The following is a 9,717-nucleotide window of genomic DNA, read 5'->3' on the forward strand; positions in this document are numbered from 1 at the left end:
AATTGACATGAGACAAACAAGATAAAATAAACAAATGTATTATTTATGTACATATGAGAGCTGCATAATATGGGACACAGAACAATTGGGACATTTGAGGACTATGTGTCATTCTGGATTAAGGACAGGAGGGTAGGGATCTGGGACTTCAAAGAAAAAACTGGCAATTCACAGGTAGAAGAGAAAGAGCACACATGTGGTAAACAAATTCTTGCCCAGCCACCCAGAGCCAGTGGGTCCCAGAGGGGAGTCTCACCAACAGACTTTGCTGGTTTTTTTGTGCAATGTTTATTTTATGCAAAGGGGACCGATGGCTTCCTTAAACTGGTTTCTCTACCTCAGTGCCTTTAGGCAGGTAAGGGAAGGTAAAAGGTGATTTTTTTTTAATTAAATTAAAAATAGGTATTTTATTTCTTAAAAATAGGCAGCTTAAAGTAATCAATATCCCCAAAAGGCATAGTTTGGTGTTTCAAACTCTGCTCCCCCTCACCATGTCTTGTTAGAACTTGAGGGTCACCTCTGGAGGCTGAGGGGAGACACCTGGCTGACCGCCAGCAAGAAGATGGGGATTTCAGTCCTACAACTGCATGGAACTGAACTCTGCCAACAAGAAGGAGCTCAGAAGAAGATTCTGAGACTCAGATGGGATCATAGACCCACTAACCATTGTTCAGTCTTCTGAGAGCCAGCTGACCCAGGCCTGGACCCTGGTTAACAAAACTATGAGATCACACACAGATGTTTTAATCTACTAAGTTGGTTGCATTTTATTTCACAGCAATAGAAAACTAATAAAGCCACCAGTGATATCTGGATTCAGCTTTTTGATTTACATTACTAAATGTAAATACATTTATTTCAGCAATCCCAAAGGTGTTTTTTTTTCCTTCTTTATTATCCTTTTGAGAATACTAATACCTATCAGAACTTCTAAAAAATTTTCAGATATTTTTAAATGTTTTGAAATTTAAAAAAAACAGAAAAAATGAACTTTTACAAAAACAAAATAAGTTCCAACAAATAGAGCATTTTCATTTATAAACAAGATAAGATTGCTTATAAAATACTTTTATAGTTGATTTGCATTGATGATTATAATCCATCCATTGACGCTTAGAATGTAGAAATTATTTTGTAAATAAGGATTGCTAACAAAAAATAGTCATACTCTGTAGGGGTTGGCTTTGCACTTCCAACATAATAATCTTTAAAAGGAACAACTTGACTGAGTCACATTGGAAAGTCATCAGCAATACAAGCTCAGAATATAATATAATTAGGAGGGCAATGAATAAATAATCCTTTGCTCCTTGACACTATGTGCTGCTTGTTCATTAGTATAAGGGTCATTTGTAAGCCAATTTTGTTATTACCCGGAAAGAACATTGTTGTTAAATTGTGATAAAGGGGAAACCATAAATTGGGAAAGAAGTTTAATGGTCATTATCTTCATTAGCTAATGAGATGTGCTAATTATAGTCTTAAATGACAATGATTTAGTAGCCTTGGCATAAAGGGCTCACAGAGCAATAACTAGGTCAGTCCCTCTCCACATGTTTTCACAATGTTGGAAGGCTATAATAACTGGAAGTCATAATTATGTTATGTATAATATTATTCATTAAAAATGTCTAAGTTATGCTACATGTTATGTTGTTTTTCCATATATTTGCATAAAATCTAGGGCATTGAGAATGTGACAGAAAATTGCATTAAGATTGTACATCTTGAAGTGTGATCCTTAGTTCCCTGGAGACCCTGGTCAGTAGGTGTGTGAGGGCAAAAACATTTTCATAGTAATTAAATGTTACATGTACTGTTTTTACTGCATGTGCACTGGCACTTATGGTAAACAAACACAAACAAACAAAAAAAGCAGTGGTAGGAAGTGGCTTCCAACTTCCATAAGACAGTACATTTTTCAACCCTATACACTTGCAGGAAAAGAAATAGATATAGAGAGATAAGGGGATAGGGAAATAGGGAGATGATAGGGGGAGAGAGAAAGAGAGAGAGAGAGAGAGGACTCGAACAGAGGGAGGGTTGGAAAAAAAAGGAAGGAAGGGAAGGAGGAAAAATGCTCAGTTTCTCCTTGATAAAAAAATATTAATAAATGTATAACCTTGAGTGTACATCATTTTTATATTCTCTGTGAAGAAATAGGAAATATAAATGAGACACTTCTGCTGTGGTCTGAAGTGTTATGGTCATCTCCAGGAAAAGTATGTATGTAATGTATTTAGTTGTTGGAGATGTGAGCTGTGAGCTAAGCTAGATGCCTTTTTTTTTTTTTTCCCATGGAATGCTATGTCTATTTGACATGGTTCAGAACTAGCTGTAGCCACTTCAATTTGGCTATTTATAGGCGTTTAATTGAACGTGTACAGAGGGAACATGTTACTTTAAATAAAACAACAGATAGTATTTTTTTGCCAGTGATTCACTATTTCAAGCAAAAATTAAAATTTTGGAAAACTTGTTTCTATCCCCATGGGTTTGACAGCTTTAAATTCTTAAAGATTTTTGTAATGAAATTATTAGTAATATTAGCAAATCTGATAAATTTGTCAATATGTAGAAGATCAGCATATGTCAGTGAACTAATATTTCTCAAATGACCAATGCATAATGTTATAAAATCATACATGGGCAAAAGACTTTTCAATTGTTGAGTTTTGATATAGTATTTNATTTTCTTCAGTGACATCCCCTTTGAAAGAGAGGCAGAAGACAGAATGGTAAATCTGAGCATAACATAAGCACATTTATCTGTAGAAATGAAAACCTGAGGGTCAAACTAACCAGTCCATTTGTGAACTCAAATAGGTCAGATGATACACCAGGTTTAGGTTTATAACATCCTGTTCTTTATCAATATATTAAATTCTAAACATTAAAAATGATTTTATTTTATATATTTTTAGGTAGTTCAAGTGTCTCTTCAACAAACATTAATGACTAACTTACTATGTACCAGACAGATGACATGACCTGGATATACAAGGAAGTCACTATGGTATTCATCCTCAAGGTGATCAAGTATAGTGATGATAAAGCATCAAAGTACAAAGGACAATGTGCCAGTAGCTGGAGGAGGAAATGTTAGGGAGTGCATCATGGAGGTGTTGCCCCTAAAACCGTGACTTAACAGATGGGTGACAAGTTTTTGTAACAAGAAAGCACATACACAAAACAAACATTTTTAATCCATATTTGTTTTTCAATGTAGATGGAACAGGGAGAGGTAAAATTATTTCCTCATTAGCTATTTAGTCATTTAATTTGCTAACCATCTTTAGTATACTGCACTGGTTTCAGTCAGCATTCCAAGCTGTTTAAACAGCAGAATGGGCAAATCTACCATGTGAAAAGTTGTGTTTGTAATGTTAAAATGGCACATAAACTTGAATATTTTAATGCTCTGTTTAACTTATAAATGAATAATTCAAACATTATATTGAATTTGCAATAATCCACTAAGTAGTTCATGGACAAATTAACTGTGGTAATCATGATTATAGTAGTTTTTAATTACTTTTCTATACATGCCCAGTCTCTATGATGTGAATGTTGGTGATTATTATTATCACATTTATGCCCAGTATCATAACTGTTAGACAGAAATAGAGAGTCCTAAAGTACTTGACTATCCAAAAGATGGCTGTTGGCTGGTTTGGGGTCTAAAGGTCTCAGAGAAAACCGGCAGGAGTCATCAAAGTAAGCTGCAGGTATTTTGAACCTGAGACACATAAGCAAGCCCAGTTGATTTTAATCAACTTTAAAATCAAGCAAACGATTTTAGCTAGGAGAGCCCTGAGTGGAGAACACAGTTAAACTGTGCTCAGAGTCCTGACCCATGGAAGCTTAGAAATAATTTGTTACACAGCATGGTAAACAAATGCAGATTTTGGTACTTGGAAATGAGGTGCTGCTATAACAGCAACAATAAAAGTTACTTTAAAAATGTGTGAGTGATTTCGGAACCTGGAAGTTGGTGGAGAATCACAGAATGCTAAGGAGCATGAAAGAGAAAGCCTAAATCCCTTGAACAGACTGCTAGTTTGAAGTCTGGATGGAAGATGCCATCAGAGTGGGTTCAGAAGGAATTAAAAAACACGTTACTACAAACTAGAGAGGGGGGCCTCTTTTACTCAGTGACATAAGATTAGTGAAACTCTGCCCTGTAATTATGTGGGAATAGAACTTGCAAATGAGGAACGTGGATATATAGCTCAAGACCAAAAGTACCTTCTTGTTGATTATATTAAAATGTGAGAGGAGACCGATAAGCTGAGGAACACATTAAACAGAAAGAAGCAGAACTAGATGGTTTTGAAAGATATGGATTTCTCAAGATGCCAAAAGTGAGGTATAGAAGAAGGTAGAAAGTGTAACTGTACAACTTTTAGCTAAAACCTTAGCTAAATCAAAATATCAGAGTATCTAATCAGACTAAGTGCCTTTCAAGAGATTAAGGATGTGCCTTCAACATATTTCTCTCAACCAAAAGCCCAAAATATTAAGGCAAGAGCCAGACAAGCTTTTTTCTAGGCCCTGACACCCAACCAAAAAAATATCAATATTTCAAACAATTATGAACCAGTTATCCCTGTTTGTTTTCCATGCTTCCTCTTTTCAAATTAGAATGTTTTTAACATTTTCCTATGCGTGTCCTGCCATTATAAATAGGGAGTTTTGGAGCCAATAACTTGTCCCTTTAGTTCACAGATGGAGAAGGGGGTGCCCCGGGAGCCCTACTTAATAGATTACCTCCAGGCCTCTCATCTACACCTGAACCTGATTCAGGTTTTGGACTTTGCGCCGACATAGTAATGGAATGAATCCAATGGAATGAAACCCTTGGGAACCCTGGGGGAGCTGGGGGGTGGGGGATATGATTTGCATCGCAGTACTAAACAGATGGGGGTCAGAGGTGGCAGGTTCCCACCCTACAGTGTAAGTCTCTGTATGAGCATCTCCACGTGAGCATGGCAGGACATAAAGATATGACGAGGTAGTCAGTATTTGATTATGTCTGATATATGAGACTCCTTTTTTTTTTTAAAGATTTTTATTGGGGAATTGGGGGATGGGAACAGCGCTGGGGAATTGGGGGAAGGGGNAAAAAATTTAATTTACAATTGTTCTTAGCATATTGAAAACTACTTCATCAACCAGGAGATACCACCAATAAATAGCAACTCCACCATCTGTGTTCCGTACATATATTCTAATACATGGGAACATTCCAGTCAAACACTTCCTGGAAGGATTTATAATATTTTTCCATTACTAAGAAACATATATTTCACTTCCACATTAAGTCACACTGTCAGCTATTTCTGTGTGCCTAATACTTTTAAATGCAATTATTTTAGACACAATTTCTACAAGTATTCATTTGAACTCTTAAAATGATAAACATACTTTTAACTAGAGAAAAAAATATTAGAAAAATACATGTAGTCACATAAAATATATTCTAACTTACTATATGGTCACTGTTGCATTAGCTTGAACTTTCAGCACAATATTGAAGAAAAGTGGCGAGACAGGAGGGACATCCCTAACTTGTACCTCATTTAGGAGAAAAACTTCAAGTTTCTTACCATTAAGTATGGTCACACACACACACACACACACACACACACACACACACACAGTCAAGGTCAGACAATTAAGCTCGTGAACTCATCCTAGAAAAAGCGCTACACACCTCATTGATGAATATCACTATGGTCACCTTTGAAGTACTCCCCTTGGGAAGCTATGCACTGATGTCAGCACCTAGTCCATCATTCAAAGCAATTTTGGAACGCTTTTTCTGGAATGGCCATCAGAGCTGTTGTTGTATTACCCTTGATGTCCTGAATGCCATCAAAATGTCTTCCTTTCAACATTTCCTTCATTTTCAGGTAAAGAAATGTCATTGCGGTCCAGACCAGGTGAGTAGGGAGGGTGTTCCAATANTCTCAAATGACCAATGCATAATGTTATAAAATCATACATGGGCAAAAGACTTTTCAATTGTTGAGTTTTGATATAGTATTTTAAAAAAAACAGAACACCTCAAGTATCTGAAAAATATCCAAATATTGCCTTTCTCAACTATATATATATATATATATATATATATATATATATATATATATATATATATATGGTTAGACCATATTTTTTTATATATTTCAACTAAACAACATATTAGAACAGATTGAATATAAAAGCATATATGGTAATCCTTCCATGTTTCTAACATAAACAGATGGCTTCCATTAAGCCACACATCAAATATCCTTTATAAAATAGTAAAACAATGCCATACTTATTATTAATTTTAAAAAACTGACTTAAAATCCTCAGTTTTTATTTCTAAAACAGTAAACATTTACTTAAATAAGTCATATAAAAAAAGATATTGGGAACTTCAGTTTTAAGACTCTGAGGGGTCTAGCCTCATAGTAATAGATATGTGGACCCCTTGATGGAAAATGTAGTGAAGAGTAAAAAAAAATCTATAAATACCATTTTATTCTACATGAATATCAAATGAGTTCAATTCTGAAACGCACGAGTCACTCAAAATACAGTGAATATTTAGCCATATGGAAGAGAAAATGTACGTATTTGCCTCTGCTGGAAGTTAATACCTCATGGATGCTAGGAACAAGATTGTGATTTGACATACCCCTTTAATTTCAGCTCTAGAAAATCTGCTCTGATGGCAGGAAAAGACTAATCCAAAATTATTTAAACTAAATTTAAAAATTATTTTAAAATAATTAATTAGAAAAAGGCAATGGTTGGAAACTAATGTTCAAAATAATGACAACAATTTTGGATTAACCTGAACAAGGTGAGGATATTAATTATATTATCTAAACTATGTCATCAAAACAATAATGCTGTTAGACTATGGAAAGAGAGTTACCATATTCAGTCATTGAATTTTGAATATATGTTAATTATCTCACTAAACACAATTCCCACAAAATATAAATGAATATATAAAAGTCAAAAACTTTAAAAAAAATACCATAAGAAAAATCAACAATTTTACTTGTGAGATCAAAAGACCTATTTAGTTGTTCTAAAATTAGGAAAATGCACAAATTTTTATTATTAAAATACTTCATACTAAATGAAATGTAACTAAGTAGGACTTAGTTGCTTGTGAGAAAAATATATATTTCCTTCAAGTATTCTTTAAGTATTGCATTTTTAAATGTATAAGTTACAAATGGGAACCTTTTTTTATGGTTTTAACACAAAAATTAAAATGACTGCTCTATTATTGTCCATCAGTACTATAAAAATGCAGAACTACATAAAAACAGAATTTTTATTTTTGCAAAAATATGGCGTACTAGATTTCCACTGAAAGCAATTAAAATGCTGGAGGGAGTAATAGAATAAATAGTAAATGAATGTCTAAATTAGTTCGTACCAAGGTATAAAATACTCAGACTGGAAGGTGAGCTATGTGGAATCCAGAGCATTTTTGCTGACCCCAGTGACAGCATGTTAAGATGAGCAGGGCTTTCTCATGGGGAAATACCAAATAAGAAACAAGTCAACAAACAGAAACCAAAACAACAACAGCAATACACACACACCACCACCACACCCCCCACACACACACACACATGCACGCACACCCCATAAAACCTCGGACTGGAAGGGGCTATATTTTCAGAATAATGTTGAATTTGAAATATAACAACTTCCTCTGCTCCTAGAACATTGGCAGGAAAATGGACAAAAGAAAAAAAATTTTTCAATGAGAATTTATAACAGTAAACATTTCCAAATTTTCAATATTAACTTTGATATTTCCTGTTAAAGTCAACATCAAATATTATATATTATAAATCATAATAAAATGAGTAGAAGTAATTCTCTAACTAAATGGCAAAATTTTCATGTTGGATTTAAAAAGTAGTTGAAAACTGGTTATAAGAGCCTTGATTAAAACAAAAGATTGAAAAAAAGAGTTAAAAAGCACAACAAATACTAACCATAAATAAGCTCATGTTTTGCTATATTAATACCATAAACATTGATTTTAGGGTGAAACAAGAAAGCATTCCTTTATATTAAAAAAGGACTTCACTAAGGCATGATAAAAGTTTCAATTTATACATAAAAAATGTCAGGATTAAATTGCATACCCTTGTATACAAGTGTTTCAATCTTCTGTCTTGAGTATTGTAAAGAATTCATTTCATTTTTCATCAAAATTCATCAAAAGCTTCAGTGAAATCCCAAATTATTTTCAGAAATTTGAAAAGCCACTTTTGAAATGTATATGGGTATGCAAAGATTCAAATACTGTGAAAATGTACCAGAACAAGAATAATAAGTGGAGCAAACGTCCTCTACATAACGAAGGTCATTTTATCACTATAACAATTATTTAAGTGCAGTACTGATGTTAGAAAACACAAGTAGAATAGTCAGACAGAATAGATAGCCCAGGAAATAATTCAAGTATGTGTGGGTACCTAATCTATGACAGTGGTAGGGTTAGCAAATCAAGACAACTTTTATTTTTCATTTTCATTTTTAAATTTTTAAAAAAGATTTTATTGGGGAATTGGGGGGAGGGGAACAACGTTGGTAATCAGGGAAGGGGAAAAGATAGGTAGACAAATTGCTGTTTTTGTTCTTCAGTCTAGTTGTGGAGGACGTCGCTTCACTGGCCCATGATGGTATGATCATTGCACTCTTCCTGGGTGAGGCAATCAGTTGCCAGTCATTGGTGGGCCACTCACAGTGGCTCCCACAGCTCACACCGGCTGCCAGCCACTCATGTAGCTCACAGCAGCCTACGGCAGCCCTGCTGCAGCCTAGGCCGCCGCAGGTGACTCACAGCAGCCCAGCTCCAGGTAGAGCTGTTGTTCATCATCTTAGCTGTAGAGGGCGAGCATCACTGGCCCTCAATGTGGGATCTGAACCGGGGCCCTGCTGCTCAGAGCTGCTGCTCCCAAGCGAGCTCTGAACCAGCTGAGCCACTCGGCCAGCCCAAGATGACTTTTAAATTAATATTACTTGCATAGTTGCTTAAACATATAGCCAAAAAAAAAAGTTTCCATTATTATAAAACAAAAAGTAAGTCTACAATCCCAAGTGAATTAAACAGTTAACTCTGGAAAAAAAGAAAAAAGAAAACAAAACAAAACCTCCTATGAAACAAATAGTGGGATATATTTATACTTTCTGAGTAGGTAAAGTTTTCACATATATAAAATGTCCCCAAATGTGAAAAGAAAAAAAAATACATAGATATATTATAATTTAAATTTAAAGACTTACTTAGCAAAATTCACTATTAGGAAAGTAAATACAAGTTACATATCACAGATGATATTTTCAACACCGATAAATGTAATGGATCAGTAGGCATTACACAGAAAAAGAAAAATGAAAACATAGAAAAACTTTCTTTAAATCATTAAGCAAAAAACAACAACTTTATTTTTAAAAATTACAAAAATTACTAAGCAGGCACTACATAGAAGATAAAATAACTTTTCCTTAAAAAATATAATAAATGCTAACCCTCATTTGTGACTAGATACCTTAACTTGACATCCAATACAAACCAAAATCAGTGACATTAAAAGTCAGCAAACATGAGGACCATGGCATGATTATATACTACTAATGGGTGTGAACGTCTCTACACGTACTTTACAAAAATATTGTTTTATTTAC

The sequence above is a fragment of the Hipposideros armiger genome, unplaced genomic scaffold (assembly GCF_001890085.2).
Source record: "Hipposideros armiger isolate ML-2016 unplaced genomic scaffold, ASM189008v1 scaffold_583, whole genome shotgun sequence".
NCBI classification, from domain to species: Eukaryota; Metazoa; Chordata; class Mammalia; order Chiroptera; family Hipposideridae; genus Hipposideros; species Hipposideros armiger.